The 27,776-nt window shown below is 45.3% G+C and overlaps 2 long non-coding RNA genes across 2 annotated transcripts in view; one reads left to right on the forward strand and one right to left on the reverse strand.

Annotated features, from left to right (window-relative positions):
* Positions 1-27,776, forward strand: part of LOC145420341 (uncharacterized) — a 135,445-nt gene that overhangs the window by 84,658 nt on the left and 23,011 nt on the right. The gene's annotated exons all lie outside the window — the stretch shown is intronic.
* LOC145420339 (uncharacterized) lies at positions 2,264-6,286 on the reverse strand. Its single transcript, XR_013901638.1, has 3 exons — positions 4,730-6,286; positions 3,333-3,409; positions 2,264-3,192 (listed from the first exon to the last, which is right to left on the reverse strand). It is a non-coding gene; the product is annotated as an uncharacterized LOC145420339 (long non-coding RNA).

Here is a 27,776-nt window from a genome sequence, read left to right on the forward strand (position 1 = left end):
TGACATCTGAGATGACTCATGATTGGCTGCTTTCACACAATAACTTAGGAAGTGGTGTCTGAGGATATGCATCACTTCCTGTCAGAGTGCTGAGTCAAACAGCAGGTAAACAAAACATCTTCTCCCTCTGCGGGGAAGAGAGTAGGATTAACGTGGAGCGTCATTGTTCCTGCACACCTCGAATGCCTCATTCTAACAGGAATAACCCCTCGTTTCCCATAAGCTCCTTTCACCTCCTGAACCCCGACCACAAGCACGGAAACAAAATCTATAATCTGTCGGTGTGATCGATCAGCAGCTGCACAATGAACAAGTACAGTGACATTTACACCTACAGATTAATCATCTCCTTATTGATAAGCATGTTTCCTCAGCTGGAGGCGTGTGTGTGTTAATCTGGAGTAATGGGGATTAAAGTTGTGAGTTAATCCATCACAGATTACACACTGGAAACAACAACAGGAGAAGCAGAGCTGAACACTGTGGACCTGAGCCACTGTAATCTGCACAGGTGAGCTCACTTTAAAACACCAGCAAAGTATAAACTATATTCCGCACAGTGGCCATACTCTCAGGTACGCCCAGGACTACTGGCCTCACGTTACCTGTTACTCAGACTCACACCTGCTGACAAACAGCTTTATTTGACGTGTTTTTCTTAGCTGATGTCGGTGAGCCTTGTGGCCAGTCGTCACTCACTTCTCCCGTTTTTAATAATCTGGGTAAATGTTGATGTTTCACACTGTGATGAGGCTTTCAGTGATTACCGTGCTCAGGGTTTCTGTTATTGAAGAACTCCTCTGATGTTCTAGTTTATTCATGTATGAGTATTTAGGTCAGTCGTCCACGGAGACAAACCTGCTGCACACACACTGAGGTCTGACAGACAGCAGCTAGCACATGTTCATACCAGCGTTTCATGAACATGAACATGCACAGCTCTCTGAGTTAGAGCTGTGGGACAGACGGCCTCACGCTTACTCCACTGTGTTTACAGAGAAGTTGATGGTCCACTCTGATCATCACCGCTGGTCTGAGGTGTTTGATTCTGTCCATGATGGACCAACACCTGCACTCTGGTTATGTCTGTTCCTCTGGGCTCTGTTCAGGTGCAGCTGTGCTGCCCTGTTCTTTCACAGAGGAGAGGCTTTCTCCCGTGAAGTCCTTCCAAGCAGTTGTACCCGTTCAGTCTGATTCTCAGAGTGCTGTCATGAACTCTGACCTCAGAGTAGCAACGATGTGCTGAAGTACGTTGTAGTTTCTCCACCTCAGAGCACGTCAGTAAGATCCAGCGAGTGCGAACAGCCGGACTCCAAACTTCACCTCCTCACACACAGGAGCCAGTCTGAACCAGTCCTGTGTGGACCAGAACTGCCTCAAACCAGTTTAAACAAAGCAGCATGATGATGTCATCGCGATAACCCCACCACCTATCTTATGCAACACATCAGCTGGTTCCCATAGTGATTAAGAGGCAGGTGACTTGAGATCATGTTCAAGTCTGACACACACACACACACACACACACCTCCTGCTGGGATCAAAAATAATCAATAAGAACTACTCGGCAGACTGAATCTAGAGACTTCAGTTCCCATGATGCTCTGGGGCATGGCTGCCACATTCAACTGGTTTGAATCACACAATCAGGTTTAATCAGCATGTTTTCTACCTGCTGCTCCTACACGGAGTGATTTGAGTGGCTGTTAAACAGAAAGGTAACCTTCACACAGTTGTTTCTACAGCTGATCCAAGTCAGAGACCAGATTCCTACACAAAAAGCTGAGTCACCTCTGCAAAAAAACCATCTCTCAGCACTTCACCTTCACTTGCAGAAACACCTGAGATTTGTGCTGAAACTCTAGAATCCCAGCCTACCTTAAAGGGAGCGAGAAGCAGAACCCAAAAGAGGATGTCTCCAGACCGAGTCTCTTCAGGACTGCCAGGTCTCACTGATCCACCTGCCACCCTGATGCCAGGGGGTGGAGCCTAATCTAATTAGGCTCAGAGTAACATGGAGCACCAGATGCCACGTGCTGGTGACTGACCTGCCCTCACACACACAAACACACGTCTCATTTTGATAGCTTAATGAGGACATCTAATTGACATAATGTTTTCCTGCCTAAACCTAATCATAACCCTGACACTAAAACTGCATTCTGAGTCTCAAAAATGTCTTCAAACCCATGGGGACAACCGTTTTGGTCCTCATAAGTAACTGTTTATACAAAGACACACACCCTTACCCACACACACACAGTCTCTTTCATTTCTCTTTGTTCAGGTTTAGTTTTAGAAACATCACTCTAATTTTTTATTTATTTTATTTGTTATATTATTGAAAATCAGATTATTGTAAATATTAAAAAATATATTAAATGTTTTAATTATTTATTATAATTATTTCAGTTATTTTTTCTTTTTATTTATGTGGGACCTTTATTTATGTTATTATGTTTTTTTTTTGTTTTTTTTCACTTTTTCAATTCATTTTAATACTTTTACTTTGCGAACTGTAATTTTGTACATTCAGTGTTCTTCATTCTCAGGTTTTTATGTTATTGTTTACAGTCATTAAATTAATTATTAAAAGATTTGTTTTTATTATTGATGTTTATTTTCTTTTTATCATGAGTCGGTGGATGTTTGTTGTTTGTGAACGTGGCTGATTTTAATCTTGCTTCTGCTTTTTCACTTTTTGCTCTCCTGCAAATCGGAGCACCGCGCCTCGAAGGACGCAGCGTTCAATTGCAGCTTCGTGTGCGTGCAAACAGGAAACAACAGGCCTGACGTCACTCTGAGGACAGACAGCCTTTGTCCTCCAACAGTGCCGCCAGCTCGCTCCAGCACGCAGAAGAAAGACACCTCACATCCACTCTCGCCAACAAAGACTCATCTGTGGTTGACCAGGACCAGAATCAGGACTGGGACCAGAACCGGGACCAGCAGATAGTCCTCAGGTCCACCTGAGGGAGTCTCACAGGGACACCCTTCTACAACTTAAATAAAGTTTTTGCCAACTGGAGCAGCTCCAGAGAGTGCCCCTACAGAACGGGAAGTCCAGATGCGTTCAGGGAGCTCATAATTTAAGTCAGAACTAAAACCAGGGTCCAAGAGGAATAGGAAGAGCGTCTTACCTTCATCCATGGGGAGATCTGAGGAGGAGCAGAGAGATCCTTCAGGCATCACCTGCAAGCATCCACGTGCACACACACACACACACACACACACACAGGAGACTGATGAAGACCTTCAGCTGTTTAACATAAGCGGCAGCAGTCAGTACGTGCATCATCTGGTGATGGAGGAGGTCATGTGATCAGACTCACCTGAGTGTGCAGAGTGATGATGAAGGCAAAACAGAAACCGAGCAGAGTGAGGACTGAAGAACTGGACCGACAGAAACCTGCATAGACATCAGGAAGTGACACGATTCAGAGTTCACCTGTGATGCATCCACTGATTCCTGTGTGATGATTTTATGTATAAAGCTTTTGAAGCTTCCTGTTCACAAACTTATTACAGTTGTTATTTTTACTGCTCATCTGACTGTCCACAAACTCAAATATGAACATAAGCACCAACAAATTCAATTAAAAATAATTTAAACAAAATATAATATAGTAAATAATTTAATTAATGACTTTGTCATTTCTTAGGTTAACAAAATGACTTGTGTGGAAAAAAACCCAGGATTTAGAAATGTATGTATTCAATGAATTCAAATTTTTACTCTTACAATTCCTACAAAAATAAATGAAAATTTTAATAATTTAATCTGAAGTCTTTCAGCTAATTTCAGTTATTGGATTTGGTTGATTTGATGAATCTAAGTTATTCATCAGAAATAATTCATTAATAAAATGATTAAAAAAAAGAAAAAGTCTCATTCCTCAGGCAAAGAGACAGAGCACGTGCAGACTGCGGCACTGCGCAGGTATGAACCTTGGATGGTTTCCATGGCAACACATGAACGCGCACTGGTCGACTTTCCTGTCATGGTTTTCCAGGTAAGCCTGATTTGAATAAAGTTTTGCTGTTTATAACCTTTAGATGAACAAAAGCTCAATGTGTTTATGAAACAAACACAAACAACCAAACATAAAGAAAAAAAGGCACCACCGAGGAGCAGCTGTGATCTGAGCTCATTAAAGCTTGGGCAACGCGGCTGTTTCCTTCGCGCGGAGCTCCGTTTAAAGGCGTCTAATTTGGTGTTTTCTGATTTTCTCTGCAAACACAAACATGTCTGAACTTGATCGTGTACTTTTTCTCAAACACCTGGGCCCATCTTTGTTTTCGGCTCCTCGTGTTTCATCACACAGCCTAATCTGGACCGATAATCTGTGCGCAGTACAGACTTGCTCCCTGGTCTGACTGCTCCGACCGACAGCTGTAAAAGTTGAAACATCCAGAGGAGACGCGGTGCCATAGATTTGAGGTGCCCCCGCCCTCATCATACCCCCACCCCCGAGTGTCTGTAATACGATTTGCGTTGATCAGCTCATCTTTAAATGTGAAGACTTCCTAACGGACTTATGACTGAGAATCCCACCCACACGCTACGTGCCTTTGCTGTGATGAAGAGGATCTGAGCTGAGCCCGGGCTCTTCCTCTGAGGCAGAACACTTCCGCGAGCACAGCCTGGAGAGTGACCCGGAGCCCTGGCAGGACTCGGAGCTGCTCCCGGAGGAGTTTGTGAGCCAAAAAAGTTAAAGTGTGGACTCACCTCAGCCTCATTTATAGCCGCCACAGCCCTCCAGCTGACCCCAGCACTTTACAGGAAAAATAAACTCTGCAGCACGGCTTCCTTACGGTCTGCGCCGACTCCCGCTGCGCATGCGCACGCGCTCCCTTTGAAAAGTAGAAAAACGACTGAAACTGCGCTGACGCGTAAAATACACCTGAGAAGCGGAAGGTGAAAGAAATGAAAGACAGAGACACACGTGCGTTAATCAGTAAGAAGGGGACAGAGGAGAACAGAGAGTTGAAGGGTGAGGTTACTACCTGTCAGCGCAGGTACCTCTACATTTGGATGGACCGAAGGTGATAAGCTTAGTGCTGTCTCTGTTTTACTAGAGAATGTTATCAGACATCACACATCGCCATTATAAAACACATCAGAGCTCTGCAGGTAAATACAGGAGGCAAAATAGATTTGCATAAACGCAGCGTGTCATTCAAGCAGCAGCAATAGAGGCTGAAAACGAGCCTCATCTGCATTTCTGCGTCATCGATTGAAAATACGCCGCGGAAGAGAACCTCGTTCAGCTTTCAATTTGAAATCTGTGTGTTTCAGTAAGATTCAGTTATCCCAATAACAGCAGCACAAACAAATCATATTAATAAGAAAATAATTCATGAAGTAGAATAGCTCAAAAAATAAAAACATAAATAAATATGACAACCCCATCAAAATAGTTAAATCTTAAAAAATGAGAGAAAAAGGAAAAGAGTAAAACACACGCGCACAGACACACACTGTAAATGTGTGCACGTATCCGACACACCCAAACTGCACTGACCACTCGGGGGCAGCAGAGCTCCACAGCACCAGAGGAACCAAATCTGTGCACTTGTTCATTACTGGCTTAGAAACATGTTTGATTTTGATGTATTCGTGCCTGTGTTTTCCTGCTCGGTGGACTCGGACCCTCACAAATGTTTCCTCTGATGTTAGTAACAGTTTTAGTGCAGCAGGCTTCAGATCTGCCGATTAGTGAACTCAGACACATTCCTTCAGGTGGAGATTTGAGTCAGTGACTGCTGTGCAAGTCTGCAGATGTCTGTGACTCACAAAACCGCCAGTTACAGAACAGCGAGCCTAAAACGAGTCCCGACCTGTCCAAGGGCAGAAGAACAGCTCGTGACTCTGGCTGCAGCAGTGTCGAGTGTAACGTCTGAGAGCGCAGGCAGAAAAGTTTTCACCTCCGTTCTGGAGTGCAGTCTGACATGAGGCATGAGATTTGGTCTGATTAAAGTGAAATCCACAGGCCGAGCTCTGGATCTTGACCCTGACCCATATCCACGCCTGTCACCCTGTCTGTAATCAGTCCAGACTCGACTTCCTGCAGCTGCTCGTTTCCACATTCTTCCACCCCATGATGGCTCTGGGAGATGTTCATTGGCTCCTGGTTCAATCCGATGTTTCAGCGAAATTGCTGAAGGACAGTGCTGATGTGACTAATGGAAGGAGTTGTAGTGATGATGCGAGAGGCGGGGTTTGGGGCCAGCTGCAGGTATGTATGGGCCTGAGAGGAACACCACAGAGAACACAGTTCGAGTCATCGATGTAACAAAGGAGTGAAAAAAAAAGGCAGTGCTACTGGTTGTGACAGGGGCCCAGACTCAAAGCCGTCAACGCCATGCGTATCATATATGTTCTTTTTCTAACTTCGCTCGGTGTTTCACTATGAGAATCGCCTCGGCGTGACCAACTACGGAAGCTCCAATGACACCACGTCTGTCTATGACAGACCTGTCGAGCCGTGCTCAGGGCTCCACCCCCTCATACTAACACGGCCGACCAGCTCCTCCTAACTCATTCTCGCTTTCTTCCCGTGAGAAACTACTTTGAGCTCCCTCAGCACATCCAGGCTAACTTGATTAGCTGCTTAACAGTTCTCAGGCGTCCCGTGTAGTAGTACATCGCCGAACGCAGTTTTTCCGGTTCCAGTTTGGATCGTGCTGAGTAGGTCCTTCGAAAGAAGTGTACTTAGAGTTGCACTGTGGAACAGCAACCGCGTCAGGCGAGCTGTCCCAGCGGTTCCTGGTTTTAGTTAGCGAGGTAGCCGACATTGTGTGACTCTGGCTAACACGTTACAGCGAGTTGTTTGTTCAGTGTCCGGCTACCATTAACTTGTTAGCAGGCCACGAACCACATTAGCGTCTCACTAGCATTAGCTTGTTGGTCGACCTAGGGTTCGGTTAGCATTAAGTTGCTAACGATATTGGCTAGCGGAGTGCAGCTAACGTGTCACGACGAGCTGACTCCCGCGGCGACTAGATCGGATTTAACACCCACTGCTAGTCCTAGCTCCTTATGGGCTAACGTGTCGAGACGAGCCTGGTGTAGCCTAGTCTCACCCCTTTCCGCTAACCATGTCTACGGCTCCTACTCCCGCCAAAAGGTCGGAGTCGAAGGCTAAAGAGGCTGCTTCCCGCCCGTGCCCCGCATCATGCGGTGCCACCATCTCGGGCAGGGACCCTCATCCAATGTGCATCGTCTGTATGGGTGCCAAGCATGCTCAGGCTTCACTGGCGGACCCTCAGGGATGCCCACACTGTGCTTTGATGCCAGAGAAAGTCCTGGAAAGGAGGCTGAGAGTAGCAGTAACGAAAAGTCAGGACCCCTGCCTGTCAGCTGCTACTGCTACGAGCGATATCTGGGCGGACATGATGGAAGAAGAGTCCCCGCTCATGCCCCCATCATTCGAGGACCTCCTCGATCAAAACGTGGGCGAGCTGGGTGGCGAGGACGCGGAGGGCGATGCCGACTCCGACCTCCTCGACCTGGAGGACATGGATGAGGAACAGGAGGATGACTCTACCTTTCCTCCCCAGCAGTCCAGGCCACCGAGTGGGGCTGAAGCTGCACCCCCGGTGGACAGCAATTTGTACGAGGTCTGCAAACAGGCTGCTGCCAAGCTAGGCATCCCATGGCCAGCCGCCAAGGATGCCGAAGGGGCAGAACGCGACCTGTATGATGGCAAGAGGCTCCCACCAGCCTTGCCTCCATCGAAAGCAGCTTCTGCCAGCAGTCCCGGCCTGCATGAAAGAAATGAGTCGCTATTGGTCAAGCCCTTTTAAAAGCAAGCTTCTGACCAAGGGCTGATCTAAGCTTGAGATCCAGGGGATTGGGTGAACTGGGGCTGACCGAATCCCCAGCAGTGGAACCTTCAGTGGCGTATCACCTTCACCCTAACCGCAGGGCAATCTCAGCTTCTTCTAGCATTTCTTTGCCCAACAAGATAGATCGCCTCACGGCATCTATTTATCAAAGGATGTACAAATATGCTGCACAGTCAGTATGCTCGCTTAATGCAGTCACACTGCTATCAGCATATCAGGCAGAAATTCTGGAAGACATGGGTCGTCAGCTTGACTCGGGTTCCCCGAACCCAGCCCTCTGGGATGAAATCTGCGTGGTTAATGATCTCATTCTTCGCTCCTCCAGGGGAGCAGTCCAAGGGTGTGGCCGCGTTATGGGCCTTGCAGTCTCGGGCGAGAGAGCCTTGTGGCTAAACCTGTCAAGCCTAGGTGATGCTCAGAAGGCTGAGGTCATGGATGCAGCCTATGACCCAACCAAGGGTCTCTTTGGCCCAGCCCTGGAGAGAATGAGAGAAACAAGCACCCGCAGAAAGCAGGAGGGAGAAGCATTCAACCTCTGCTTACCCAGAAAACCTAACTCTCAGCCCTAGCAGGTGCCAAGAGCTGGCTTTTGCAGCAGCAGCTGTGAGAGGGAGACAGAGTGGGGTCAGAATGCAGAGAGGAGCAGGAGGCCAGCAGGGTGCCCTCCAGGCCAAGGTAGAGAACCAAAGACCTTGGGGCATGAGGAAATAGCGGGAGTAAAAACCCTGCTGAGCTTCTTCGCTCGGAACCACTCTGATCGCCTGTTTGTGTAACAGGGAGGATATTTCCTCCTCCAGCACATTCGCTGAATCACCACTGGCCACAGAAGCTAACACTCAGCTGAATCTCGGTGGTTTTGCCGCAAACTGTAGTCTGTAACCATGGGAAATGGTTGACAAGACCCAGGGATGAACTGCGCATGCGTGCCACCGCTCCAGCCGCGCTGTGAGCGGGCCTCTGAAGACGCGGTAGGAGAATGGAGGCTTCACCCACAGGTGGTGGAGCAGATTTGGCAGAGATACGGCCGGGCTGCCGTAGATCTCTTCGCCTCGCGAGAAAACACACAGTGCCCTCTGTTTTTCTCCCTGTCAGACGCACATGCACCACTGGGCGTGGATGCGCTGGCCCATCCATGGCCAAAAACTCTGCTGTATGCTTTCCCTCCCCTCAGCCTGATCTCCCCAACACTGATCAGAGTGAGGGATCAGGGGCTGTCACTGATTTTAATAGCTCCACGGTGGCCATCCAAACACTGGATAGCAGAACTCATCCAGCTTCTGGTGGACGAGCCATGGCAGCGCGGGGGGAGATATACCATCCCCATCCAGACCAGGTTGCTCTCTGGGCCTGGCCCGTGAAAGGTGGAATTTGAAGGCAGCAGGCATGCCCCCGAAAGTTATTGAAACCATTCAGAATGCCAGAGCCTCCTCCACTCGTTCCATTTACAGCAGTAAATGGCGTGTTTTTGAAGAGTGGTGCCATGAAAAGCAGATTATCCCTTTTCAGTGTTCAGTGGTGGAGCTGTTGTGTTTTCTTCAAGACTTGCTGGACAAAAGGAAAGCTTTTTCCATCATAGAGGTCTATTTAGCAGCTATTTCAGCCTGCCACGTGGGGTTTGGTGATAAACCTGCCGGGCAGCACCCCCTTGTATGTCGCTTCACGAGAGGGGCGCGTCGAAGGCTCCCAGTTTCTAGACCACTGGTCCCTTTATGGGATCTGTCAGTCGTTTTAGACGCCCTCTCCCACCACCCCTTTGACCCTATTGGGGCAGTGGGGTTGAAGTTTCTCTCTCTTAAAACCACTCTGCTGTTGGCTCTAACCATAGCCAAGCGAGTTAGTGAATTACAGGCTCTGTCTATTCACCCCTCTTGTCTACAGCTGGCCCCGGGACTCACTAAAGCACTCCTGAGGCCTAACCCAGCCTTTGTCCCTAAAGTGTTGGAAACGTTATACAGGTTCTCTACAGTAGAGCTCCTAGCTTTTCACCCCCCTCCATTCTCTTCAGGGAGGGAGCAGAGGCTGAACACTTTGTGCCCTGTCCGGGCCTTGGGGACTTATGTTGACAGACCAGCTGGATTCAGGAAGTCGGATCAGCTGTTTGTTTCCTGGGCCTCCCCTCAAATCAAATCAAATCAAATCAAATCAAATCAAATCAAATCAAATCAAATCAAATCAAATCAAATCAAATCAAATCACTTTTATTGTCACATCACATGTGCAGGCACACTGGCACAGCACATGCGAGTGAAATTCTTGTGTGCGAGCCCCACAAGCAACAGAGATGTGCAAACACAACAACACAAACGAGCAAAATACAAGAATGGCCAACCTGAAACTAATAAATATATGTACAATATATAATAGTGTATGCATTTCTGGATGTGTATACTAAATATTTTCCTACGTGTGTGTGTGTGTGTGTGTGTGTGTGTGTGTGTGTGTGTGTGTGTGTGTGTGTGTGTATACACATTTTTACAAATTAAATAGTAAAAAAATAAAAATAAAAATAATAATAATAATAATAATAATAATAATAATAATAATATTAATAATAAAATATATAAAATATACAGAGTTGAATATGTGCAAAACAAGTGGCATTTATATACAGTGTGGAGTGCACCCTCACAAGGGAAGGCCCGTATCACGCCAGAGGCTAGCTCATTGGATTGTAGAGATTATAGAGCTGGATGTTGCACAGTAATCCCTGGCTCAGACAGTGCTGGATTCTGGTGCCTCAGGTTTGACCTGAGATCCTGGAGTAGCATTGGAGAGTAGCTTCGGGAGCTGGCGCAATCCAGGAGTGGGCCATATCTCCCATAGTGAAACACCGAGAAGTTAGAAAAAGAACGTTGGGTTACTTAACGTAATCCCTGGTTCTTTGATAACAGAGTGAGGTGTTTCACCAACACTTCCCTCCTTGCTTAGGCACGGAAAGAAATCTGCTTGGAATGAGTTAGGAGGAGCTGGTCGGCCGTGTTAGCATGAGGGGGCAGAGCCCTGAGCACGGCTCGACAGGTCTGTCATAGACAGACGTGGTGTCATTGGAGCTTCCGTAGTTGGTCACGCCGAGGCGATTCCCATAGTGAAACACCTCACTCTGTTATTAAAGAACCAGGGATTACGTTAATTAACCCAATGTTTTAATACATTTTTGAGACTTCGACATCATTGGTGTGGGGTTGTAAATAAATGGCACAACACGTTTTAGGTGATAAATTGCAGGAAATGTGATAGAAATTAAAGTTTATATAAGCAAATTTGTTCTATCGAAGCCACATTTAGAAGATTTATTGATCATTCTGAAAAATAACAGTGGTAATGTACAGATCACAGCTGTTGTTTCAGGACAAAATGCCGCTGTACCTTTTGAGTTAGTGAGGTCGTACTTTCGGTTTTAGTAACAAGGAAGGAAACGATTTGTCTTTGGATTACATTTGGATTAGCAGTATATTATATACTCTTGCAGTATATTAATAACTAACCTTGTATTGTGGATGAATAATCTCAGTTGTTCTCCTGACTGAAGTTTGGTCCGTATATAGCATCCTGCTATGCGATTGCATTTGTCCCTAACCACCAGAATCCGCCACATTAACTTTTATCGAGTGGAAAAAAAGTTGGCGTTCATCCTCCAGCTTCACTGTGCTAATGTTATGCTAACATAGCTGTGTCGCTAGCAATCACGTAGCACAACATTATATACCAGGTAGTCCAACTTCAGTAACCCTGCAAACGCCACTGCTGTTTAGGTTTCTGTCTTCATTTATGAAGTGGTAGCAGAGCTGTACGTTTTAATTAGTTTCAAAAATCTCTCAGTCAGAACATGGTATGAAATGTTTAGGTGTAAACTAGCGAGCTAACTTCCTGTTAACTTCTAACTCCGTTAAATTTAATAAATTCTGTTTTCATGGATGCATGGATGTAAAACTTAATTGTTACACCCGATAAAGCAGCAACGCTGATGATAAAGATGAAAGAATTTAGACGGTTTTTAACTCTTAGTGTTCGTTTGACTTTGGGACCTGAAGGGACGGAGTTTTGGACCCAGATTACTCCGCGAAGCTCCTCACTACGACAGCCGTAATGCTCTGACAATCCATCAAGCAGTGTACTAAAACATTTTTTTAACAGATTTCTGCACGCCAAAATCGGTTTGACGTCAGTAAGCACAGCCAGAATTCATACATAGGGCACACTCTCGATTTTTGAGAACATTAAAGGTATTTAAGTGTGCCTTATAGTGTGGAAAATACGTTATACATTTTAAAAATCCTGCTGCAATGCAAATTAGCCACACCTTGGGATGTAAGGAGCTCTCAGCTGTCTGCCTGGATATTTCTATCTCATAGCTTTGCCCTGCTAACAAGCGTGTGTGCTTGTACAAAGGCCGTTCAGCCTCGGGATTTACACTCTGATCGACACGGATATTTGAAGAATGAAGGGACCCTGCAGCAAAATGGAGAGCTGAAGCTCTGACTGTGCGCCTCTTTACTCAGTCTGACCACCTGTTGAAGGTAACGTACTAACATGGCTAACATTAGCATCACTGCACATAGCCCTGTTATTTTAAGGTAATCTATGGCAAGATATCAGGGCAAAAATTCGCCACTTTTCTAACCTCTTTGGTTAAGAAATGGCGTAAAAACTGCGTTTAATTATTCAAAAGGCCATAAAAAACGGCGTTTGTCCCAACAGAATGCTGTTTTTCACGCCACAGACTGGTTCCTTGAACGCCCCATCTGAGTGGCATTCTTTGAACGCCGCTTTTTACATCACTCGGCAGAAAACGGCGTTCAAAGACGGATTAAAAACAGCGTTGTTTTGTTTTTGTTTGGGGTTTTTTACAGCGTTCTGTGTCAGCGTTTAAAACGCCTTTTTTCTTGAAATTATGCAGGGCAGTCCTCATGGTACCCTCATCCAATTACTTTCAACAGATTTCACCCAATCAAAGAAAAGGAAGTGCAGACCATACTAATTCATTACAGATTCACCTTGCTGCTAAGTGATTGCCTATTCGGTACCAATGTTTGTCACAGTATTCACTTGTATTATAATCCCACTATGCATTTTGATATGTTTAAAGCATAATCTATCAGACAGAATGCTTTTTCTGAAACCTTAACTGTGTCTGTTACGACATCTTGATGCATGCTCAATCATCCAGGTAAGTAAATCTCCAAAAGTTGATTCTGTTCATCTGGACATAGCGTGGGAGAAACGTTTCGTCAATCATCCAAGTGACTTCTTCAGTCTCAGCTGACTGCAGGTTTCCCCAATCTTCTAAACAGTACATTTGCATAATGACTGAAACCAGCCCACTGAAGGAACAATGGGCTGGGAGGTCAGTTACGACAGTTCTGCTCATTTCTGAGCTTTTTTAATATGTTCCTCTTTACTTCTCTTAACTTTTAACTTACATCTTAGCAATTAGATTCTGCCACCATGCACTACCATTTCGTGCTAGTTCTGTTTACTTTTCTCTTCTTTTGTCTCCACTTTTTTTCACCCGTATTTGGAGACCCTGCGCATGGCTCCTTTGTTTATGTTAGGGATCAGCTGTTAGCGCTGCGCCCTGCAGCTGCGCTACTGGTGTTCTACGCATGCGCACAACACGAAATTCAGTGGCGAACCATCCTACCTATGTGAATATAAGCTACTAACATACTCTGATGGGTACAATTAAGTGCCAAACCGTCCTACCTTTGTAAATGTAACGTACAAGCATACGTTAACAGCTAAAATTAAGTGGCGAACCATCCTACGTCTGTGAATATGAGCTAGAAGCATAATTTTACAGCTAGAATTCTGTGGCAAATCATCTTACCTTTGTTAATAACAGCTAGACACATACTCTGACGGGTAAAATTACGTGCCAAACCATGCAACCTTTGTGAATGTGACCTACAAGCATACTTTAACGGCTAAAATGAAGTGGCAAACCGTCCTGGCTTTTTAATTATGAGCTACAAGCATACTCTGATGGGCAAAGTTAAGTGGCAAACCGTCATACCTACTTACATTTGTGCTGGAATGGACACTGTGACAGCAGAAATGTGCATAAACTACTTACAGTAGGACGTTTTGCCAAAATAGGACGTTTTGTCAGAACACCAGCAGACAGACCCGACATCCCCAGTGAGGGGGAAGAGATGGGGGTGTCGTCGCTCGAGAAGGAGACGTTACAGACCATCTCTCCCTTCTATCCAGCCGTTAAGTCTGACGTCACTAGCCGTGTCTGGGCCTAAACTCCGCTGCAGGTCCATATATCAAATGATCACTATGGCATTACTGAGAGTTGAAAAACTGTCTAAAGTCTTTCATCTTTAATAAAATGATCAGCGTTCTGCTCTACCAGGTGTAACAATTGAGTTTAACATCCAGGCATCCATGAAAACGGAATTTATGACATTTAACGGAGTTAGAAGTTAGCAGGAAGTTAGCTCGCTAGCTTCTATCTAAATACAATATAGCATGTCCAGACTGCGGGGTTTTGGAAACAAATTAAAACGTACAAGCTCTGTTATCACTTCCAACATAAATGAAGACAGAAAACTAAACAGCAGTGACCTTTGTAGGGTTACTGAAGTTTGGCTAGCTGGTATATAATGATGTGCTACATGACCGCTAGCGACACAGCTATGTTAGCATAACATAAACAGGAGAGCATGATAAAGCAAATAAATAACAGAATGATTTTTTCTGAAATAAGTGGAGACCTTAACTTTTATCAAAGTACTGTTTTGTATTCGGAGCCATTTGTCATTCTTTTCCCATCCAAGGCAGAGAGCGTTAGGCGGCTAAGCACTGCAGTGAAAAGGCACTACAGCGTAGTTGTTCCCCTTTGTCCTCCTGTTTCCACTCCCTCTCCCCTCCAGAGAGGAGTTAAACAGTTTGATGGCATGTGGGACAAAGGAGTTTTGAAGTCTGTTGGTTCTTGACTTTGTGAGAAGCAATCTGTCACTGAACAGACTCCTGTGGTTGTTTATGGCCGTGTGCAGAGGATGCCCAGCATTGTCCATAATGTCCAGCAGTTTCTTTAGTGTCCTTTTCTCTGCCACTGTCACCAGAGTGTCCAGCTTCATGCCGACCACAGCAGTAGTAGTTTTTCTTAATAAATTTGATTTGTAAAATTGATCTGCCTCACCTCTGCTTGCTAATAACGAGCCTGTGGGACAGTGTCTAGACACAAGCCTTGTTAATGGAGTTTTTTGCAGATTGATCAACCTCTGCCCACATTTCCTTCAGAGCAACTCTGCTTCACTAAGATGCTGTTTTAATATCGAATCATGTAATCAGCCTTTTCTCGCCCCATACCAACTGTTTTGATACATATTGCTGCCATCAAAAGGAGTTATTTTTAACGACATAGTCCAGGTTTAGACATTTGACATCTTTTCTATGTTACACTGTGAATAAATAATGGCTTTGAGATACGCAAATCACTGCTTTCTTCTGTCTCTCTCTCTTTTTTTCTTACAACACACCCTCTGGCAGACGCCAACTGAATAAATAAACTGATCCACAAGGACAGTAATGTTGTGGATTGGAGTTGGACTCCGTTAGGGTGGTGTCTGAGAGGCAGATGTTGTCCAAGATAAGGACAGTCGTGGTTAATAACTCCCACCCACTCCATGACGTACCGGCTAGTCACAGGAGCATGTTCAGCGAGAGACTGACATTACCAAAAAGTACCACTGAACCACACAGGAAATCATTCCTGCCCGTCGCCATCTCCCTGTACAATTCCTCCATCTAATACACTGTAAACACTGCAATAGTTACACCCTTTTTACACACGCTCTTTTATACTCTGGAATATTCTTGTTAATTTTCTTGATATTTATTTATAATCATCTCTGCTAATCCTTGATATTTACACTTGAGTGATCTGTATATATTAGTGCTATTTCTTAAATGTGTAAAATCTGTAACATGATGTATTGTGGGCAGCACGGTGGCACGGTGGTTAGCACTGTTGCCTCACAGCAAGAAGGTCCTGAGTTCAATTCCACCATCAGGCGACGGGCAGGAATGATTTCTGTGTGGAGTTTGCATGTTCTCCCCGTGTTTGCGTGGGTTCTCTCCGGGTACTCCGGCTTCCTCCCACCGTCCAAAGACATGCAGCTTGTGGGGATAGGTTAAGTGGATAATCCAAATTGCCACTAGGTGTGAATGTGAGTGTGAATGGTTGTCTGTCCCTGTGTGTTAGCCCTGCAACAGACTGGCGACCTGTCCAGGGTGTACCCCACCCTTTGCCCTATGACAGCTGGGATAGGCTCCAGCGCCCCCCGCGACCCTGAAAAGGATAAGCGGAAGCGAATGGATGGATGGATGATGTATTGTTTGGAGTTTAGTCTGTTGCTGTTTTTAGAATTTCTTCTTGGACCAAATGTAACCCACATAATTTCCTTAGGGATTAATAAAGTATTCTTAATATGATTCTGATTGTTTCAGGCCTGCAATTGTTCAATGACACATCTTCTTACCTGTATCTTTTGCTCATTTCTCCTCTTCTTTTCTGTCGACAGGGCCTCTGTCGACAGGTTGTGTGTGAGACTTTAAATCCATCCATTCATCTTCTTCCGCTTTATCTGGGGCCGGGTCGCGGGGGCAGCAGCCTATGCAGAGAAGCCCAGAACTCCCTCTCCCCGGCCACCTCCTCTAGCTTATCCAGGGGAATACCAAGGCGTTCCCAGGCCAGCCGAGAGATATAATCTCTCCAGCGTGTCCTGGATCTGCCCCGGGGCCTCCTCCCGGTGGGACATGCCAGGAACACCTCACCCAGGAGGCATCCTTGTCAGATTCCCAAACCACCTCAGCTGGTTCCTTTCAATGTAGAGGGCTCTACTCTGAGCCCCCGAATGGCTGAACTTCTCACCTTATCTCTAAGGGAGATAAGGTGAGAAGCCACCCTTCGGAGGAAGCTCATTTCCGCCGCTTGTATCCGCGATCTCGTTCTTTCGGTCACTACCCACAGCTCGTGGCCATAGGTGAGGGTAGGGACGTAGATCGACCGGTAAATTGAGAGCTTCGCTTTTACACTCAGCTCTCTCTTTACCACGACGGACCGGTGCAGCGTCCGCATTACTGTGGCCGCAGCACCAATCCATCTGTCGATCTCCGGCTCCCTTCTCCCATCACTCACGAACAAGACCCCGAAATACTTGAACTCCTCCACTTGAGGCAGGAACTCATCCCCGGCCTGGAGTGGGCACTCCGCCCTTTTCGGGCTGAGAACCATGGCCTCAGATTTGGAGGTGCTGATCCTCATTCCCGCTGTTTCACACTCGGCTGCAAGCCTTTCCAGTGCAAGCTGGAGGCCTTCACCCTGTTGAAGCCAACAGAACCACATCTTCCGCGAAAAGCAGAGATGAGATTCTGAGGCCACATAAGTGAAAGACCCTCTGCCACTTGGCTGCGCCCAGAAATCCTGTCCATAAAAATTATGAATAGAATCGGTGACAAAGGGCAGCCCTGGCGGAGCCCATCACCCACCGGGAACGAGTCCGATTTATTGCCGGCAATGCGAACCAAGCTCTTGCAACGATTGTATAGGGATCAAATGGCCCGTAGCAATGGGTCCAGACCCCTCATACTCCCGGAGCACCTCCCACAGGACACCCTGAGGGACACGGTCAAATGCCTTCTCCAAGTCCACAAAACACATATAGACTGGTTGGGCAAACTCCCATGCACCCTCAAGTATCCTTGAGAGGATAAACAGCTGGTCCAGTGTTCTGCAAACACGACGAAAACTGCATTGTTCCTCCTGTATCTGAGGTTCAATTAGCGGACGAACTCTGCTTTCCAGCACCCTGGCATAGACTTTCCCAGGGAGGCTGAGAAGTGTGATCCCCCTGTAGTTCGAACACAACCTCTGCTCCCCCTTCTTAAAAATGGGGACCACCACCCAGGGCCAGTCCAGGGATACTGCCCCTGATCTTCACACAACATTGTAGAGGCATGTCAGCCAGGACAGCCCTACACACCCAGAGCCTTCAGCAACTCGGGGCGGACCTCACTCACACCAGGGGTTCTGCCACCAAGGAGTTGTTTAAGTGGCTCAGTGACCTCGCCCCCGGAAATTGGATGGTCATCCCCCTCATCCCCAGACTCTGGTTCGTCCTCGGAAGACGTGTCAGTGGGATTAAGGAGGTCCTCGAAGTATTCCTTCCACCGCCTGACAATTTTCTCAGTCGAAGTCAGCAGCATTCCACCAGCACTATACAGAGTGCAGGTAGAGCACCGCTTTCCCCTCCTGAGACGCCTCACGGTTTGACAGAATCTCTTCGAGGCAGTCCGAAAGTCTTTTTACATGGCCTCTCCGAACTCCTCCCGCACCAGAGTTTTTGCTTCCAGACTTTAAATCATCAAACTGTAAATTATAAATTTTAAACTGTTATTGACCCCTTTACCCCTAGTCCTAAAGTGTATATTTATCTTCTTACTCTTCTTCTATTTATTGTTTGTTTACTTGCACTGCTGTAACTGGAGCCTCGTCATCTCGTCTCTCTATATACTGTACTGTATAAAGTGGAGATGACCTCTCCTCCCTGTGCTGCAAGCAGCAGGCACACCTCGCAAATGGAAGGCGCCCTTACTCCCTGCAAATGGGCGGCAGAAAACCGACCGGTGCCTATGCCATCTCCAAAATGCGCTGGTTGATGTCGGGGCAGCACAAGTACGAGCAACCTTTTTTTGGAGAAGCCCGTGATGCCGCCCCCACCACCCGTGTGTGTATGTGTACGTGTGAACGTGTGTGTATATATATACAGTATATATAAAAAATAATCAATCACATCCCCCATTTATGTATGCAATATTTTAAATTAGGTATTCAGCTCATTCACCTACATTACACATAAACCAAAACAGGACAGAGTAAATAATAAGACAACATAAACCTTTTTAGTCCCACATGTGAGAAAATTTTAGGTCATGGCAGAAAGTTCAAGTTTAAGAGTAAACGTTAAAAAAACCACAATAGAATAGTGCAGCTGCAGGGCGCAGCGCTACCAGCTGATCCCTCACGTAAACAAGGGAGCCAGTCGCCGGGTCTCCAAATACAGGTGAAAAAAGTGGGGGACAAAGGGGAGAAAAATGACCAGAACTAGCACGAAACTGTAGTGTATGATCTCAGAATCTGTTTGGTAAGACGTAAGTTAAAGGTTAAGAGACGTAAAGAGGAAAATAAGAAAGAAGCTCAGAAATGAGTGGAACTGCCGCAGTTAAGGTCTCTACTTGTTTCAGAAAAAGCATTCTGTTTTTTACCTTGTTTGCTCATGCTTTAAACATATCAAAATGCAGAGTGGGTTACATACATTGGTACCGAATAGGTAATCACTTAGCAGCAAGGTGAATCTGTGATGAATTAGTGTGGTCTGCACTTCCTCTTCTTTGATTGGGTGAAAGGAGTTGAAAGTAATTGGATGAGGGAACCATGGGGATTGCCCTGCATAATTTCAAGAAAACTGCATTTTAAACGCCATCATAGCTGACACAGAACGCCGTAAAAAACGCAGTTTTTATCCATCGTTGCCGTTTTCTGCCGAGTGACATAAAAAGCGGCGTTCAAAGACAGATAAAAACAGCATTTTTTCCGCCACTCAGATGGGGCGTTCAAGGCACAAGTTTGTGGTGTAAAAAAACACAGACTGGTTGTGGTGTTTCGACAGAACGGAGATGGCTTGGTTTATAATGGAACATGTATTCAGCAGTAGTTAGCCATCCAAAACATATCACAATACACTTCTCTTCTTCTATCCTTCTATCACATTAGTCCCCTACTGGTAACTGAGTATATGTTCATATTCAGTCCCCCTTGTAAAGCAACCCTTCACCATCTTCGCAGTGTATGTAAACATAACATCTCTCCTCATTCTCACAGAATTCTACTACCTCAGTATTACTTACTTAGCATGGTAACATTACTATTTGCACATAACATTATCAGTAGTAAACTTTGCAACCAGACAGCATTTCAATACTGCTTGCTGAACCTATTTCATTCATAACACTACTGGGTGTTTGAGCTATACCTATGATCTTAACATACCCATCTTGTTATGGTGCCTAAATCGTCCTTTATAATGAATACTTGTACAGTTAAGATTACTGTAGTAACTTAACAACCTTAAGTCACAAAACTTCACAAATAAATCACAGTAAATCAATCATCTATTATACTTGGACCTCAGAACTAGCAGTATGGAACTTAACATTACCATCCAACAGCTCAAGCGTGTTATTTTCCCACTTTTCTTTTTTTTAAAACTCATTTCATTATATAATCCTTGGTCCAAGCTGGTAACTGTCTCGGTCTGTTAGGAACAGAAGGTCTTTTAGGAGTTTCTCTTGTGTTGTTTTCAACCTCTTCACCAGCCTGCAACGGCTCAGCATTCTCTGCTCGGCAGAGTGAGAGACGGGCTGCATTCCATCGCTTTCCATCACTCAAGATGAAGGTGCTCAGTCCAGTCTGTTGCTGCACTGACAGTGGATCAGTAAACTGTCTCTCTCCCTTCGCCATTCGGAAAGGCTTACGTATCCGCACCCTGTCACCGACCACAGGCTGGGGAGGTTTTGTCCCCCTCTTAGCATCAGTGTAACGTTTACTCCTACGTTGCTGGTGAAAGACTCTGGCCCTGCATTGGTCATACTGTCCTGTGTCTTTGGGAAACATTTAGCTTTGTTCTCATTGGTCTCCCTCTGAGAAGCTGAAACGGTGCTGCTCCAGTTGTTGCATGAGCTGTAGCATGGTAATTCTGTAGCATCTCTGTTACGGCGGGCTTCCACGGCTTCTGGGACACCTGTGCAGCCTGAACACAGTCCTTCAGTACTCTGTTGAATCTTTCAACACACCCGTTCGCTTGAGGGTGATACACACTTGTTCTAATGTGCTTGATGCCCCTTTCCTTCAGGAAATCAGCAAAGGCAGATGAAGTGAATTGTGGTCCATTATCTGTCGTAAGCTCACAAGGGTTTCCCTCCCATGCAAAAACTGAAGACAAGAACCTGATAACAGTGTCTGTAGTAGCTGATGAAGTAAAGGCTACTTCTGGCCATTTGCTGAAGTAATCGACCAGTGTGATAGCAAACCTGCAGTCCTGCGACCCGCGGTCAAAAGGTCCAACAATGTCAACGGCCACATGCTGAAAGGGACCATCTGGAAACTGAACCGGCTGTAGGGGAGCAGGAGCAGTTTTGGCCATTTTGTCACACAATTGACAGACTGAGCACGATGACAGAATCGCATGGACTTGAGTATCCATGCATGGCCACCAGTAAAGCTCTCTGAGTCGCTGCTTTGTGTGAACTATGCCCTGGTGACCTTCGTGTGCGAGGCATATCACCTTTTCTCGCAGGGACCTTGGGACCACCAGACGTGTCCCCCAGAAAACCAACGGTGATTCCACAGCAAGTTCATGTCGCACCAGGAAATACGGCTGCATCTCAGGTGGGAGAGACCTTTTCACCTTAGGCCAGCCTGAGCGGATAACCTGTCGCAGCAGAGAAAGGTCAGGGCAGTCCTCATATTCAGCTTTAAAATCCGTCAACGGTGTCGCTGTCAAGAGAGGAGAAACTTCAGCTATCGCCAAGAGAAGGTCTTTTTCAGCATCAATGTCAGTGCTGGAGTACGTCAGGGGAACCTGTGAGAGGCAGTCTGCGATGACATTCTGAACACCAGGACGGTACTGCACATCGTACTGAAAACACATCAACCTTGCAGACCATCGTGCGATTCTCATGCCCGCTCTGTTCATACCTTTGGTGCTGAGAAGGGTAGTAAGAGCTTGGTGGTCAGTACGAAACGTGAATCTGCGGCCCCATACATATGTACGCCATCTTTCCACCGCCCAGACACAGGCTAACGCCTCCTTTTCTGTGGTGGAGTACTTTCTTTCAGCAGGAGACAGTGTTCGGGAGGCGAACGCCACAACCCGCTCCACTTGATCTGGATGTAACTGTGTCAACACAGCGCCTAGCCCGTAGTCTGATGCATCTGTGGTGATAAAAGCAGGTAAGTCAGGGTCATAGACGGCAAGTGCGGGACTTTCCAGAAGGAGTTTTTTCAGGTTACTGAAGCTCTCATGTGCTGCCTCGTTCCACTGGAGTTCAACTTTCATGTCTGTGTGATGGCTGCACTTACAGCCACACAGTGGTAATACCCACCATGTTAGTGTAGAGGCTTATAAGTAACATTGCATTCACATTTCTTTCTTTAAATATAGGAATTAATTTACAGTACAATAAATAACTGGTTTTGGTTTAGATTTAATTCACATATCCACATAACACTGCATTCTAAAATAAGTGCACACATTTTAGTTTACACTGTTATGTATGATTAATTTTTTGTTTTCTGAGTTACCTTAGTTGCAGCTGTTCCAGTCCCTTGATTAAGGAGCCAAGAGGTGGAAAAGGGGCGGAGCGAGCTTTAAAGGAAGACTACAAATTGGTTCACGCTATAACTCAGGACCATGGGGGGGAATTGGAGTTCATTATGTTTGGTTTAGTTAGATTTTGTGTGTTTTACCCCTTCTCCTGTTTTTGTGGACTGATCAGCCACTATTTAAGTTTCCCCTTTGTCTCGTTAAGTTAGGTCAGTTTGTTTGAGTTATCAGTTGAGTTGTCAACTTTGAGTAGAGTTTTGTTATTTTGACCTCTTTTATGGGCCCAAGATTTTGAGTCTTTTGCATGAGTTAACCAATTATGTTTTTTGGGTTAAATAAAAAATCATTTTTTTGGACTTTAACCTGTGCCTAAGTTTCCTTCACTGCTTGGTCCATCACAAGTGGTGTCAGGAGTGGGATCAGCAGTTGAAGGCACAGGATTTTTTTTTTCTCTTTTTTCCCCCTCTTCACTTATCAAGCCATGCACAGAATGGGAAGGAGTGGCAGAGGAGCAAAAGGAGATTGTCAAAACCAGCCAGTTGGAGTGGTAGAGCAAGTAGAAGGAGGAGAGGAAAATGGAGCCTCTGGAGGGGTGGATAGTACTGAGAGCCAAGGTAAGGAGCTGACAATGTCAGAACTGATTTCCATCCTTCATTCTCATATGGGTCAGCAGGAGGCCCAGGAAGCAAGAAGAAGGGAGGAGTTTACCCGCCAGGAACAGCGCTTTAGAGCACTACAACATCAGTTTCAGCTGTTGCAGGTAGAAGTGAAAGCTCGTACTTCTCCCTGAGCTGCAAATGGAGGAACCTAAACAACCAGAGGTAGAGTCCGTTGAAGAGGAGGATCCTCCCTGTGCTGGCTCCAGTAATGAGCAAATACATCCTCAATCAGGTCAGTCTCGCTTTTATGAACCCAGGTTGGAAAAATTGACAGAGGAGGATGATATTGAACATTTTTTAACAACATTTGAACGCATGGCTGTAGTTTGCCGGTGGCAAAAAATGGACTGGGTTTTTCATCTGATTTCTTTACTCACTGGCAAAGCAAGAGGTGCGTATGTTCATATGGATATGGATGACTCTCTAGACTATGACAAAGTTAAAGCAGCTATTCTTCAAAAATATGACATTAATCCTGAGACATATAGACCGAGATTCTGTTCACTGGAGATAAAACCTGATGAGAATCTAAAAGAACTATATGCAACTATATGCAAGAGTTATATGAGAAGTGGGTAAAGCCAAAAGGAAAAATGGTGCATGAGGTTAGTGAAATATTAATTTTAGAACAATACTTGAGAATGCTGTCTCCTGAGTTACAGATATGGATTAAAGAACGCAATCCAAACTCTGCAGCGGCAGCTGCAGAGCTGGCTGATGTGTTTGTGGCAGCACGGAGAAAAGGACAGCCATGGAGCCACACAGCATGGAAAATGAGAGATGGTTCAAAATCTGTCCCTCACTACCAGAAAGCAGGGGTGAGTAAACCTCCAAAGAGCCAGTCTGTCAATATGCCGTCAAGACCTCCACCCAAGACTGTGATTTGTTATTTGTGTGGGATGGAGGGCCACACAAAACCTATGTGCCCAAAGAATTCTACAAAAATAACTCAGATGTGTTTTGTGCCCCGACAAAGTGTGGAGCCTAAAGTGGAGTTTGAGAATGGTTTCAAAATGACCTTAGTTGAGGTTGATGGGAAACCATTAAAGGCCCTTGTTGACTCAGGAAGTACTCAGACTCTTGTGCACCGAGACTTTGTTCCCGCAAATAAAGTTAATGTGGAGACAATCCCTGTTCGCTGCATTCATGGAGATGAGAGGTCATATCCAACAGCAGATCTGTACATCAAGGTACAAGGACAAACGTATATTCTAAATATTGGTGTTGCAGAGTGTGATGGCCAAACCCGTGGCCACACTCTAAAGTCGGTAACTTTTGTATTTTCATTCTTCATTTTGAACATAGTAATACATTTTAGTTTCCAATAACTTTATTGATTGGTTTGGATACATTTGTTCTATTTGTAAGCGCGCACATTTAGTTTACTTATGTATTCATACTACTTCATTTCTTTGCTTTCTGACTAACCTTTGTCTTTTTATTTTCTTACCTGCCATCATCACTGGGAGTTGCTGGACAAAAGATGGTAGCCAGGGTTTGAAACCATTAAATACAAGGAAAGATAATTGGACCACACCACCACTTCCTGCTGAAGGGGGGGAATGTGTGTTTTCTTTACTTTAAAAACAAAGTATTTGTATTTAATTAAATATTTGAGTTTAGGGTTTAATGGGGTTTTTGATTTTCTTCTTTAGTGTTTAGTTTATTAACAAACTAGATTGTACTGCATCGTTTGTGATTTATGATGGTGTTTTGTTTGTTACCCCTCATGTGTCACAATGGTCTGATCAGCCATTATATATACCCTTGTATGTCATTTCATGTTTAGGTCAATTATGTACGTTTGGGGCAGTCATTTGGTTTGTTAAGGTTGCAGTCTTTGCCTGAGTTCAGTTTTGTTTCTTTGACCTCTTTTATGAGCTCAACATTTATTAGTCTTGTAAATATAATTTTTGGGGGTTAAATAAATGGAAATTATATTTTTCTAATAATTCCTGGGCTCCTCCTGTTTTTCAACTCGGTCCATCACATGTGGTGTCAGAAGTGGGACCCTTCAGTCGAGGAGACAGGATTTTTTTTTGCATTTTTCTGCCCTTTTTCCTCCCCTGACAAACTTTTTGAGCCATGCAGAATGCTGTGCGCCCAAAGAGAGGAAATAAAATGGAGGCCAGAGAGGCCTTGCAGCAGCCAGAGAGGGAGAAGGAGATGGAAGAAGGAATTTCAGTTGTGGCTGGAGACACTGAAGGAGAGGATACCAGGGAGCCAACTCTCCTTGATATTGCTGGGATTCTTCAGGCTTTCATGGGACAACAGGAAGTTCGAGATAAAAAGCAGAGAGAGGATGCTATACTGCAAGAACAGCGTTTTAAGAGTTTGCAACACCAGTTTTGGCTTTTGCAAATGGAAGTGCAGGCCAGAACCACCCCACTTCCAGAGCCCACATCAACTGATCCAGAGTCTGTTGAAACTCCAGCTGATTATCAGACACAAGCAACATCTCAGCATGAGGGTTCTGGCTCAGCCTCCATATTAACAGGTCAGTCTGTGCATATTCATCATCCTAAACTGGAGAAACTAGCTGTTGAAGATGATGTTGAACATTTTCTGACCACTTTTGAGAGAATTGCAGCTGCTTGTCGTTGGCCAGAGTCAGACTGGATTTTTCACCTCATTCCTCTTCTCACTGGTAAGGCTCGAAGTGCCTATGTTAATATGGATGTGGACGATTCACTGCAATATGAGAAGGTAAAAGCTGCCATTTTGCAAAAATACGATATAAACCCAGAAACATACAGGCAAAGATTTCGCTGTCTTGAAGTTTTTGATGAGAGTCCCAAGGAACTGTATGCGAGACTGAAAGAACTTTATGAAAAATGGATTCAGCCGAAAAACAGAACTGTAAAAGAAGTTGGTGAAATTATCATCTTGGAGCAGTTTTTAAGAATGCTGTGTCCTGAGCTTCAGGTCTGGATTAAGGAGCATAATCCAAAGTCTGCTGCAGAGGCCGCCACCCTGGCTGATGTGTTTGTAGCTGCCCGAAGTAAGAGTCAGCCATGGAGCAACAGTGCATGGAAGGCTGCCAGAGATTCACGTCGGTCGCAACCCCCTCAGCATCCTCAGAGGTCAGCGACGGGTGTGGGTAAGCCCTTTACAAGGGAAACGCAGCCTTTGAATACCTCGAAGCCAGGTAAAAGGCCACCAGTGTGCTACCTTTGTGGACAGGAAGGTCACACTAAGCCCATGTGTCCTAATAATCAAAGCAAATTATCTCAGATGTGTTTTGTGCCTCACCGGAATGTGGATATTAAATCTGAGAGAAAGCAGTCAAATAAAATCACCACAGTTAAGATTAATGGACAAGAAATTAATGCTTTAATAGATACTGGCAGCACACAGACTCTGGTACACAGGAAATATGTGTCAAAAGACTACACATGCCCCTCTGAAACCATATCAGTTTGCTGTATACATGGTGATGAAAGACCATACCCTACTGCTGATCTGTTTATTGAAGTGCAGGGGACACCCTATCTGTTAAAGGTTGGTGTAGCTGATAATCTGCCCTATCCTGTAGTTCTTGGGGAGGATCTGCCAGTCATCTATGATTTGTTGAGAGAAGTGCAAGAGTGCAATGTTGCTATAACAAGGGCTCAAACTAAAAATCAGGATGAGCATCATGCAACCCTCAGTGCTTTACCCTTCTTTGAGGCTGAACTAGAGACAGATCCCGGGAAGTCTCGAAAGCCACGCAGTCAAAGAAGACGTGAAAAATTTCAACACACTGTTGGAAAGACATCAGTTCAGGCTGCTCCAGATATGCCTTTAGGTTTTTCAGTACCTACGAACATCAGACAAATGCAGCAGGCTGATCCAACTTTGTCTGCCATGTTGCTGAGGGCTAAGGAAAAGGACTCTGTTGAATCTGACACAAATAAAGAGCTGTACATTCTGCAAGATGGCATTTTATACCACCAGCACGGCCAGGTTAAACAGTTAGTGGTCCCTAAAGTAGCCCGTGAAACAGTGCTTACTTTGGGGCACTCCATTCCCTGGGCTGGCCACCTGGGGAAGCATAAGACCACCGCTCGCATCAAGCGATACTTTTTCTGGCCTGGTTTACGCTCAGATGTTGCTATGTTTTGCAGGAGTTGTCCTCAATGTCAGAAGACTTCAATTAGAGTCCCCACCAAAGCACCACTCCAACCTCTCCCAATCATTGGTATACCATTTCAGCGTCTTGGCATGGACGTAGTTGGTCCTGTAGAAAAAAGTAAATCTGGAAATCGCTTTATGCTAGTCATTACAGACTATGCTACGAGGTATCCTGAAGTCTTTCCATTAAAAACTGTTAAAGCAAAAACTGTAGCTTCCTCATTGATTCAACTGTTCTCAAGGGTTGGATTCCCACAGGAGATTTTAACTGACCAGGGCACTAATTTTATGTCCACACTGTTGAAAGAGGTCTATAAGCTGTTAGGTATCAGGAGTATGCGGACAACCCCTTATCACCCACAGACAGATGGACTGACGGAGCGCTTCAACCAAACTCTCAAACAAATGCTCCGAAGGTTTGTCAATGATACAGGGTCTGATTGGGACCAGTGGCTGCCATACCTCCTTTTTGCCTACAGGGAAGTTCCTCAAGCCTCCACTGGCTTCTCCCCGTTTGAGCTTCTTTATGGCCATGAGGTGAGAGGCCCATTGACCCTGCTAAAGGACTCATGGGAGGGAGAGCAAGGTAAAGAGGAATCGGTCAATGTTATTTCATATGTCATTCATATGAGAGAAAAGCTTCAGCAGATGAGTGAACTGGCTCAGAGTCATATGGAAGCTGCTCAGAGGCAACAAAAGACTTTGTTTGATAAAAAAGCTCGCCACAGGAGTTTTGTCCCTGGCCAGAAGGTTTTGGTAA

This window comes from Astatotilapia calliptera, chromosome 15 (genome assembly GCF_964374335.1).
Source record: "Astatotilapia calliptera chromosome 15, fAstCal68.1, whole genome shotgun sequence".
Classification (NCBI taxonomy): Eukaryota; Metazoa; Chordata; class Actinopteri; order Cichliformes; family Cichlidae; genus Astatotilapia; species Astatotilapia calliptera.